Consider the following 11,913-nt stretch of genomic DNA (forward strand, 5'->3'; position numbering starts at 1 on the left):
AGCGGCACCGCGGCCCGGACCTGTCTGGGGGGCTTCACTGGTGATTCCAACCCCCTGCTCCGAAGCAGCACTCGCCCGAGCGGACACCTCGGAGACCCGGCCACCAGATCCGCCGCCTCACAGCTGGGCTCACAGAGTTGGGACGGGTCCCTCTTCATCCCGAGATTTCCTCCTCCTCCCCCCAGCAGCACCGCTGACCAGCACGTTCCCCGCAGCAAGGGCCCCACGGCCACCCCCGGCCCACCCGCCGGGCTCCCTCCCACCCGCACCGGGCCCTCCCTGCGCAGCCCCCAGCGGGCTCACAGCCGCTCACGCGCACCCTTGGGGGGCTCCCGGCCCCGCTCCCGGCCCCATGGCCCCTCACGCACACCCGCGGGGGGCTCCCGGCCCCACTGCCCCTCACGCACACCCGCGGGGGGCTCCCGGCCCCGCTCCCGGCCCCACTGCCCCTCACGCACACCCGCGGGGGGCTCCCGGCCCCGCTCCCGGCCCCACTGCCCCTCACGCACACCCGCGGGGGGCTCCCGGCCCCGCTCCCGGCCCCACTGCCCCTCACGCACACCCGCGGGGGGCTCCCGGCCCCTCACGCGCACCTCTCCCACCTCAGGCGCTGCCCGTCTCGCGCCACCGGCGGCACCTGCTGCGCACTCCGCGGCGGGCGCTGACGTCAGGCCGGGAGGGCGGAGGCCCCGCCCCTCGCCGCGTGGAGTGGGGCGGGGGGGAGGGAACGAGGAGGGGGTGGGCACGTCACAAGCCTCCCTCGGGGGGGGGCGTGGCCAGGCGTGGGCGTGGCCGGGGGCGTGGCCGGAGGGGTGGGGCGGCGGCCGGCTGGGCCAGCGGGTCGCGTGGGCTGCTCGCCAGCGGGGGATCGCCGAAAATTACCCCTAGCGAGGCCTGGCAAGGGGAATTAAAACAAAAGCGCGGAGTGCAGCCGAGCAGGAGCAGCGGAAGCGACGCCGCCGCGGGGAGACGGGGCCCGGGTGGAGGCAGGGGGGCTTGTCCCCTGGCAGCCTGGCACCCCCAGAACTCCTTGTTTCGGCCGCGTTTTCTGGTTCCTTCTGGAAAACTGAGAGTTACCTCTTAAAATCGGGCACGGTGGAGCCTGGGCTGAGCCCGCCCGGGCGCTCCCGCTGTGGCTGCCGGCCTGGCTCCGGCTCCGTGCGGGGCAGTGCCCCGCGTCTCCACGCGGCCCTGACGCCTTCTGCTGATAGCGGGGCGCGTGCGTGGGAGAAGGTCCAAGCGCAGGGACTGGGAATGCAATTAACTGGGGTTTGCCCTGATAAAATAGGTCAGGGACACGGGTCAAAGTGTTAAATTGCCATTCCTGCTCCTCGGCACATGACGGTGACTCACAGGGGTGACGGCTGGCAAGGGCCACCCGCGGAGTGAGGCAGTGCCTGGCAGGCGCGTGGTGGGGCTGGGGGCTGTGGTGGTGCCTGCGGGTGGGGGCGGCAGTGGTCCATGGGGAGCAGAGAGGGGCCACCCTGCTGCCGTGCTGCTGTGTGTGCCGAAATCAGCTTCCGTGTTCCCTGCATCAATCGGTAGATCTAATGAGGCCAGTTTAATGCTGAGTCCCTGATGAGGCTCAGCCAGGAAGATGTTATTCAAATTAGCGTAGGCTTGGGCGAGAGAAAAGAGATGCTCCATCTGAAGAACCCAGCACCCTAAGTGCCTCCTAAATGAAACCCTCTGTCTGATGGGAGGTGTGGGAGGCATCGGAGAGCCCTTTCCAGGCAGGCGGCTGCTCCAGCCGAGGCTGCAGTCCCCTGGATGCAGGGAGTGAATTGCCAACCCACCGTCCCCTAGCCACGCTGCCCTCCTCGCAGCCGGCAGGGCCTCCCAGGAGGCAGTTTACTCTGCAAAATGGGAGAAAACTAAGAGAACAAAACAAAACAAAACAATCCTCCGGGTTATTTTGTGCCACACCAGGGAGACCGGTGCAAAGGGGGTGAGGAACGGGTGTGCGCCGAGGGGAAGGTGCCACGCGCGTGGGTTCAAGGAGGGGCTGCTGCTCCGCTGCCTGGGAAGCCGCAGACCGATTCCCTCACACGCAGCTTGCTTTGTCCTACAATATTGTTTACATATGCGTTTGTAAATGATACCGCCTGGCCAGGTACTGCGCAGCAGACACAATATACATTGTTCCACTGGTTAACATTAAACTTTCCTTGGTCCTTTACTCCAGTGCCAACAGGCACACCGCGTTGTCTTGTTAAATATTAACTGAAAAAGCAGCTTGAAAAACATTGCTCGGCTTCATTAAAATCTTAAAACGACTCTCGATACTTAAATCTGCCTATTACCCAGTTTGCACATACTTCAAATATTAACGCAGTCCAGGCTTTCTTGCTCTTTTTATCACTTCAACAGAAACTATATATTAATTTCTAGGTGCAGGCATCTTTACTGTACCCTGGAAACAAGGTTGGGGTGTGATGCCATACAACAGATTGGGATTTAGCTCCTACAAAGAGAAGACAAGCCAGCTGTCCCCTGGGATGAGAGGAGGCAGGTCTCCTGCTGAGCAAGGACACGTGGAGAGTACGTTCACCCAGTTTCCATCAGGTGTGTCCAGACCTCCCCAGAAGTTAGCTGAGGGGCGGTGGGAGATCCTGGAGGTGTTACACGTGTAGAACTAATGGGTTCACGTGGGCTCCCACACAGGCCTCACTAGGCACCTGCGTGCGAGTGCGATGTGGCCCGCCCTGAGCCGCAGCTGAGGGCAGGAAACTCCTGAGATACACCAACGTGGTTGTTGGAAAACATTGTCCGAGATGCTGGGAGACAGACTGGCTTTGGCACCTATGAAACCAGTCCCCGTTACACTTTTCTTTTACCAGTGATTTTCACCTTTGCTTTCTCCTGTTCCCTGATACAACCTACCCTTATTAGCAGAGGTGGGAAGGGAGATGTGAATCCTGTTTACCGGGAAACCTGTGCTGCCTGGAAACTCTGGTTTAGCAACAATTATCTCCCCTAGCCCTCCCCACACCTGGCAAACTCAGTGGCCCTGTAATCACTGCTTTTGTCTTTGGTGTTTACTTTTTTTTCATTCTGATTGCCTGAAAGACACAAGCCAGAGGGAACACTTGACCTTGCAGAGGACGGATGCAGAAGCTGGACCCACACAGCACGGCCAGCTGCAGAGAAGAGGTGAACCGTAAGAAGGGGAACAGCAGAGTGTAAGACCATTGCCACAAGGACTTGCTGTGGTTGCTTGCCCCCATTCTTTCCGCTTTCGCACCTCTTTCCACACAGTCTTTTGGTTAAACCTGTTGCAAAAGCCTTGTGAAACACCCCGCTGTCTTGCAAGACGGTTCTGTGAGACTACAGGTTGCAGGTGGGGCAGGGCAGGTTTGAGTTTTGCTGGCTAGTGGTTTCGGCCGTTGCTGGCTATTGGTTTTGGGAGAGGTGTCTGTGGGGCAGAAAGGATCGGGGAGGAGATATCCGCATCCTTTTCTCTGTGATAGTGCCAGCTGAAGAGATCTCGGTCCATCGCCACGCTCCCACCAGCCTGCGTGTTCATTCCAGCACCTCCACACAGAAATACCCTTTAGGACCTTGTGGGCAGATCCGGATGGATACAACACCTCAAAATGAAAATGCTGCCTGGGAGGATGAGGTCAGTGGATCTGCACTCTCCGTGCTGAAATCCCAAGGCCTGCCTGGGGCAAAGGTCTTTCTTACCCACCACCTGTACTATCAGGAAGTTTTTGTGGCTCGCTTGATAAAAACTAGCAGTTTAAAAGTTCAGGTCCGTAGTTTCTTTTAGGGACGCAGATGTCTTTAGAAGAAGGTATTTGCCTGCCCTGCCAGGAGCTGTGCCCGGGTGTGTGATCCGAATTAAATGAGTGCTGCTGGATCCGGGAGTGGATGGGGCTGGTACTCCTGATGGCAAACCATGGTCCTGCGAGCAGAGAAGCAGCAGCAACCCAGGCTGCAAAACCCAAGTGTGAAGTGGCTGCAAAACCCAAGTGCTGGCTGGTCCAACCTGAGTCCCAGACTCCTGGCATGACGCTGTTGAACAGATACCACGGCCCTTCCCATCTTGCCAGCCCCATCGGGGTGACTCTAATCCCTGCACTCCAGAAGCTGGCTCTGTGACAGACCGAGGGGTGCTTGTTCATCCCTCCTTCCTCAGGATGGGTTCTGGAGTGCCTCCCGCTGACTTACGAAACCCACCAAGCGCTCCTTGTCTCAGTTGCCCTGTCTGGCGGTGAAATGGAGTGTTACTGGCAGCATCTCCCTCCATCCCTTCCCCTCTTCAGAGGGCTGTGGAGAACCACATGCTAGAGCAATGCAGAAGGCTGTTACATTGCTCACTGGGTCCTGACCCCCTGCAAGATAGTCCTGAAGCTGATCTGCTCTTCTGCTCGCGCATCCCAGGGCTCTGCATCCTTCCCAAGCTGCTGCGTCTCTCTGGAGACTTGGGTCTGGGCTCCATCACGCTCAGTGTCTTTGGATCCCTGCTTGCTTTGTGCTCATCTCTCACTCCCACCCAGTAGAGTAAGATTTATGTTGGCAGATATGATTAGAAGGCTGTTATATTTGGGTATGTGAAAATAGAACATCATCAAGGGCTGGTCTGATCACTAATGGAAAGAGAGGAGAACACCTGGCAAGGCCCTAGGCTCAAGGACCCCTATGTGAAGGTGCCTACTGCTCTTCTTCTGCTATACTGGGGTAAGAGAGGCTTGGGATGTATCTCAAACACATGAATGCTCCCTGCACTCCAGTGGCTGGTGGAAGGAGATCATTTTGCTGTGCCTCAGTTCTCCTGTCTGCAAGAAAAGGCTGAGCACAGGGCACCCCTGAAAGTGTGGATTTCAACTCACCATCGTTTGTAAAGGAGGTGAAGAAACTCAAGACTGTTGGAAGGATGACGTCATTCGTACAGGAGAAGGCGTGCAGCAGAGCCACCGGACTGAGTTCAAAAGGCAGGTGTGACCACTTTGCTCTCCAGCTGGTTTATTCCGAGGGCTGTGGGCAGAAAAAACCTGGTTGCTCTCAAGGGGATGGTTTTGTCCACCAGAACTGAGGGAGCTGATAAGGAAATACCCGTTACCTCTCTGACTGAGTGCTCTGGAGCTGCCGAGGCACATGTCAGTTCTGCCGACTCCGCTCCAGAGGTGTGGAGAAACCAAGACAGCAGCAACAATAAGCCAAAAGCAACACATCATTCTTGGGCTGGCCTGGCTGCGATTCGGCAGAAGAGATCGATGGAGGCTTGGCAGAGCAGATGTGGGCTGCAGAAATCTTATCTTTGTTTAGGCCACAGGGCCCCCTGATGGTTTTCTCCAGGAGCCCTGGGCAACGCCAGAGAGCCTGCAGGGACCGCAGGGAGATGTCGAGAGCAGCAGCGCTGCAAGCCTCGGATGCGAAGGACTGGAGAAGGCATGGGAATGGTCTCAATGTGATCTTTGTAGAGCCAGAGCAGCTCCCAGCCAGATAGCTAGGGGAATTCACCTGTGGACACAGGATTTGCAGACCTGTCATGTTTGGAGTACCTGGTGGCCACGACGTTGCTGCTCTGCAGAATATATGGGCTGCTGGGAGGCTGGGCAGCAAATGCCGGAATTGTCCTTGAGACATTTTAAGAGGGGTCTCACAGGTGGGATAACCTGTTCTTGCCGTAGTCCAGGCTCTTGTGGCAGGGCCGTGTGGATCTAGCCCTCCAAAGGGCCAGGATTTTCATGTCCCATCAGGATCCTGTTTCCATACTCTGATGCTGGCCCCTGCGCAGCTAAGAGGCTGCAGGCAGAGGCCTGGTGTCAGGAGGATGTTAGGGCAGACCCGCACTGCCCTTCCTATAAATAGGATTTGCTTAGCTGAACAGGTACAACAGAGCTTCAAAGCAGCCCTGAAGCAGCCTCAGAGCAACCCCATCTGGGTCTGGACCCTCGGGCAGACCCCTGCTGCCTTCTTCCACTGTAAGAGTGAGGAGCAGGGGCTGGGTGAGACTCACTCCCCGCTCCACGGAGACCTACCCACATGGCCAGAAGGCCAGCACCGCCCTGCAGGGCAGACCAGCTGCGGGCCCCCTGTGGTACCCAGGAGCCTTTGGCTCCTGCAAGGCAGACGGAAGGGCAATAGAGCAGGCAGTAACATCGGCGCTCTCCTAACAGTGCCTTTTGCTTCCCATAAACCATTTTGTCCTAAGAATGCTGAGTGCTTTGCAAGATCCTAAATACTGCTACTGAGAGCAGCACCACGAAGACAGAAAGATCTCCCTCCCTCCTAAAGCTCATCTGTCTGGGGTGGCCCACAGTGGTGTGACCCAGCGGGCAGGGCAGGAAAGGAAAAATTGTCCTAAGCCCCGCAGCTCAACATGCTGGGGGGCTCAGAGGAAATACTGAGCTGGGTTTTCCCTGGGACACCCCCAGTTCTGCAGGGCCATTAGGTGGGACACTCAACCCTTACCAGGGTAGGAGGCCGTGGCTCAGCTGCAGTCCTCTCCGCACCTTGATTTTGTTCAGTGTTTCTCTATCAGTAGCTGGAATGATCATGTCTTTTGGCCCTGGTCCTGGAAGAACTGGAACTGACACATACCTGGAGAACAGACCTCCTCTGTCCAAGGGCTCTAAACGTTACGCACGTGAGTTGCTTTGAGCCCTGTGGCCGGTGTCGGAAGCTCCCTGTTCCACTAACCAAGGGGTTTTGACTCAAGCAATACCAAACTTGACGGGACACCCACGCGGTCTGCCTACAGCCCTTCTGCCAAAGTCCCAGTGGCCAACCCGGACCCACAGGACCTGCTGAAATCGGACCCTTGCAGAATTGTACTCCGGCCACTGGCAGGGCCCTTCCCTTGCACTTGTGAATCTCATTCGTATGCTATTTATATCCCATGGGATAGCATGTAGGCACTACTCTCTATTAATAAAGGGCTATGCCAGCCCCTTTTCAGCCAGCTCTCCTATTGCTATGGACTGACCTTACTTCCAGATGCCTCAGCAGCAATTTAGCAGCTTGGGGGCCCAGGGAAAGCCCACGCCTGTCTTTGTGGGTGTTCTGGTTTGTTTCCCACATTGGCTTTCCGCCTCCCAGCAGTGGGACCCAGGTCATTGCAGCCTTGTCTGTGCTGGAGAGACATGGCATGGCAACTTCTGCACTTGAACTCCACTTTTATGGTGAAAACAAGCTCACTGCTGTGCTGCCGTGCAGCTCACCCCAAGAAAACCACCTGCTGCTTAACATGCTGGCACAGAAAGGTGATGGAGGGAGGGAGTTGAAGGCTGAAATCTCTCTAGGAAGTACTGTGAGTAGCAGCTGAGCCTGGGGAAAATCCCACTTTTAGAAAAGGCTCTATCTGAATGACCTTCACTGCCAGCTGAGCCTGTTTACGAGTGGAGGAGCTGGCTGGGGCTCTGGGAGGCTGCGCCAAGAGGCATCGGCTGCTCCCTGAGCAGTTAACACTCCATTGAGCCCAGTTGCATGGCCTGGGTGCCTGGCCTCTCCTCTCCAAAAGAGCAGGTTAGGAATGGACTTCTTTCCTCCACCTACTGTGGGAGTCCCTCTCCCTGCTCGTGGCTACCCCCAGATGGGACCCTGTGGTCCCCAGGCTCTTTAGGGTGCCCGGTCCCCACTTCTGACACAAGACTGGGAGGTTTCATGCAGAAGGGCTGGCTTGTGCAGCTCTCTTCCCTGTTCTTACACCTGCATTTCTCTCTGCTGGGATGCTTATCCCTCACAGAGCCTGTCCTGTGTTGTACGGCCCCTTGTCTCACCTGGATTAATGGGATGCCTCTTGAGACCTTGAACCTGTGCAGGGAGAGAGGGTCCATCAGCTGAAGCCAACGGTAGCAGCAAAGACGTCTGCTTTATGCCGAAGGACTGTCCCCACCAGCAGAGGGGCCTGGGGTGATGGTTTGTACCCAGGTCCCTCCAAGGTTCCTGCTGTGGTTCAGTTAGTGGACACAGGGCCAAAACTTTCCTCTTCTGGTGGTAGGAGGCTTTCCAGGTGTTGGGGTTGTCATCACAGGCACCCATGGGCTGGTGCAGCCAGGCTGATGTGGCCCCAAGGTCCCCAAACCTGGCTACAGTGCCACTTACTACCTTGCTCAGCATGCCAAACCCTGCATCAGAGCAGGATTGGAGCCCATGGACTGTCCTTCCAGGAAGTAAATAATGCAGATCTGTGTCTGCCGTGAGCTCTGGAGGCATCTCACAATGGCGTTCTGACGTCAAAGCATTCTCAAAAGCAAACCACGGCTCCTCTGTTGTGGGACATGTGTAAGCCCTTGGCTCCATCTGGGGGCCTATTTGTGGTGTCCTGGAGCCCTAAATCCAAACATAGCCTTGATTAAGCCTTTTGGTTGTGGTTTATCAGTCCCACCAGTCCTGCACTGCCGTGGGGAAGCTCGGACAAGGCTGCAGGGCTGGACAGGTTGGTTTTCAGTTGCTCTGTGCCTCTTGTGCACTCTCTGCCCTGTTGGGTGTGCTAATGGCCACAGTGGTGCGGATGTCCCAGCATGGATGAGGCTGAGCAACCTCTGCAAGACGTGCTGGAGCCACTGACGTAGGTCAGTTCAGTGTGCAGCCTTGTAGCTGCCACTGGTGGCATCCCTGTGCGGTACTGGCTTCCCCTCGCAGACACCCAGGCCTTTGCATCTGCTGCTCCAGTCCCGTGGCCCCACAGCCGGGCTGGCTCTGACTTTTGAACTTCTGCAGGAGGAATTCAGACCTGCAGTCCTCGCAGCATCACGCAGCCCCAGGGCCCCTCTTGCCCCTGGCTGCGGGAGAAACCCTTCGCCACAGCCGGGACAGGTAAGGGGGACATGCTTGTTCTGCAGCGCAATGCACTGGCACCCTCTAATGACACAGTTATGTATATTCAGTGGATGCCTGGGTCCTTCCTACCCAGCTGGTGCTGACTGGTCCACTGCTTGCAGGTATTTCGGAGGGCAGGGCCACAAGCTGGGTTCCCCCTTCTTCGGGTTCCCCCTTCTGCCCTCCTCTGCCCCAAATCCTCAGCCTCAGCTCCCTGCGCTGCAATTTCCCAGGGCGTACGCAGGGACCATGCGAACACAGCTAGAAGGGTTTGTGTTTGCACATCGCAGGTGCGATGTCAGCAAGGACCCTGTTCACATCCCTCCCAGCCCCAGGAGCAAATCCCGCTGCGGCTGCTCCTGCACCACTGGAACATGAGAGCTGGTGAGCCTGCTGCCGGGTCGTGTAAGCCCAGCTTTTGGCCATGCTGCCCAGGCTAGCTCAAGAAGCCCCTTTGCTCCAACTCATCCCGCCACAGAGATACCGTGAGAGTTTGCCGGTTTGGTTCCCGCAGGCTCCAATCTCTCCTTCCCAGCCCAGCTTTGGGACAAAGCCAGAGAGCGCGTGGCTGAAATGGGATCGCTCAACTTCGTCCCGAATGATGCTGAACCTAATGAGAAACTGAGCTGCGCGATAGCCACTGCATTTGGCTGCTTGGTAACACCATACTTTGGCCGACGGTCTGGGTGGCTAGCGTGGGCTTTGGAGATGCACAGGAGGGCATTGTGCCGTGCGTGGCTGATCGGGGGAGGCTGGGCTCCTCTGCCAGCTACCCCAGCCCAGCTGAGCCCCTGCAGCCTTGATCTGAAAGCCTAGTGGAGTTAAATTCACCATAGCAGAGTTTGGTGTTGCTCAGCAAGATTGGTTCAGCCATGCTCAGCAAGGTGCCACGACCTGGTGGCAGAGCGTGCCACGAGGGCAGGCAGCAGCTCTCTTGGCATGGGTGGACAAATAAGGCCAGCTCTTCCCTGGATGTTGTGTTAGGTTGACAAGAGGCTTTGGGGCGCTGACAAGAGGGTTTTGGGGCGCTGACAAGAGGGTTTTGGTGCGCTGACAAGAGCCTTTGGTGTGCTCTCTCAGCTGACAGGCTGAGAGAGTTGGGGGGGTTCAGCCTGGAGAAGAGAAGGCTCCGGGGAGACCTTCGAGCCCCTTCCAGTCCCTAAAGAGGGCCTAGAGGAGAGCTGGGGAGGGACTCTTTATCGGGGAGTGTTATGATAGGACATGGGGTAACGGCTTCAAACTGAAAGAGGGGAGAGTTAGATAGGATATCAGGAAGAAATTCTTTGCTGTGAGGGTGGTGAGCCCCTGGCCCAGGTTGCCCAGAGAAGCTGTGGCTGCCCCATCCCTGGAGGGGTTCAAGGCCAGGTTGGACGGGGCTTGGAGCGACCTGGGCTGGTGGGAGGTGTCCCTGCCCAGGGCAGGGGGTTGGAGCTAGGTGATCTTGAAGGTCCCTTCTAACCTGAACCATTCTGTGATTCTGTGATTCTGAGTTTGAGTTGGACATCTGGACTAGCAGGGCATGTCCCAGTGCTGTCCTGCCAGACTCATGGCCAAGGTCAGCATCCCTCTGCCTCTCTCCACCAGGAGAGCAGGAGAGGAGCTGGCGAATGGCCCTGGCAAAACCAGGATTGTGTATCCCGGTACAAACAGGCCAACAAGTCTCTTGAACAGTGAATCAACAGCAGGAGCAGGGCCAGAGACAAGTGCTCCAAGGGATGCCTTTGCCTATTGAGGGTGAGACACATGCAGCAGAGTGCAGGGGAACGAGCTCCGGTCTGTCTCCCAAAACACCCCTCCAACAGCTCCTGCAGGCGCTGCCAAGCGCTATCGTCATCCCAGAAAATGTCCCCAGAAGCCTCTCCCTGCAGGGGTGGCTGATGGGGGCTGGGGAAGCCTTTGGGCACCCCACACAAAACAGGAGGATAGGAATAGGATGGGAATGGGGATGCAGCAGGAACAGAATGGGTACGGGTATGGGCATGGGCATGGGGATAGGGATGGGGATGTGAAAGGAGTGAGGTGGGATGTGAATGGGATGGGGATGGGGGCTGGAGTGGGGTATAGATGGGGTGGGGATGAGATAAAGATGGGGAATGGGATAAAGACGTGGAGGAAAGGGGAAGGGGGTGGGACAGAGGCATGGAGGGGAAGGAATGACGCTGAGATAGAGATGGGGAGAGGCAGAGGATGGGAAAGGGGATGGGAAAGAGTCAGCTCTCGCTCAGAGAAGCACACGTTCAGGCGTCAGCTCGCACTAGCCCAGCCACGTTGGACACAAGCAGCCTTGGAAAGCGCTGGATGCCTTTCTCTTCCGTTGTTATCCCAAGGGGCTGTTCCGCTCAGCCAGCCAACTGTACCAGCAGGTTTTTATTTTACATTTATTTTCCTAATGGCTTGGGTGGCCTGAAAACTTGAGCAGTGAATTGTGACTGCTCAAGATTGTGTAAAAATCCACACAATGGATGTGCACCGCAGTGTGGCACCAGGGATGAGTCACTAAAAATGCAATTAGGGAAGAAAATAACAGTGGGTTTACGAGCTTCTTTCCAGGAGCCTAAATTGCAGTGATGTTTTAGACTGGTTTATGGGACATTGCCCATGTCAAAAAATACGTAGAAATGGAAGAAGCGGTAGCTGATATGAAGCAGTTTAACAGTTAAGGGAGGAAGGAAAAACAGCACCGACTTTCACAGCGACAGTGGAGACGCTTTGGGAGGGACGTGTAGGGGTGAGCAGAGGAATCCATAGCAAAGCCCGGGGACGTGGGACAGTGGAGTTGTGCCCTGACGTGGAGTCCAAGGTGATGCAGGTGACCTGGGCAGAAAGGGCATGCAGGGAAGGAGTCCCCGGGAGCGATGGGAATCCCATGAGTGTCCCCTCCTCAACTACGCAAGTCTCAGCACCTTGCTGGAGAGAACCTCTGCACAGTGCAGCAAACCAGGGAAGATGCATCACCCGCGAATTGCAGTGCGGCACGGGGTCCAGGAAAGCAAAAGTCAATCTTTTTATTGTCTTCCAGAAGCTTTATTTTATCCCTCTAGAAAGTCACGTACTGCTTTGCAATGAGCAGGGCTGTAAAGCACTGAGCAAAGAAGCTCCGTTGCAAATGGCATAATCTCTATGGCCTTGCACCCACATCAGGTT

The 11,913-nt window shown here is 56.8% G+C and overlaps 1 protein-coding gene across 2 annotated transcripts in view; it reads right to left on the reverse strand.

Annotated features, from left to right (window-relative positions):
- Window positions 1–719, reverse strand: part of CYSTM1 (cysteine rich transmembrane module containing 1) — a 28,776-nt gene extending 28,057 nt beyond the window's left edge. The window contains exon 1 of one of the 2 annotated variants that reach the window (XM_063348941.1): window positions 594–719. The gene's annotated coding sequence lies outside the window, so the exon portion shown is untranslated. The remainder of the gene's footprint in view (window positions 1–593) is intronic. The other variant, XM_063348940.1, reaches the window with a different exon arrangement.
- Between the last annotated feature and the right edge of the window lie 11,194 nt (window positions 720–11,913).

Source organism: Chroicocephalus ridibundus, chromosome 11 (genome assembly GCF_963924245.1).
Source record: "Chroicocephalus ridibundus chromosome 11, bChrRid1.1, whole genome shotgun sequence".
In the NCBI taxonomy this organism is placed as follows: Eukaryota; Metazoa; Chordata; class Aves; order Charadriiformes; family Laridae; genus Chroicocephalus; species Chroicocephalus ridibundus.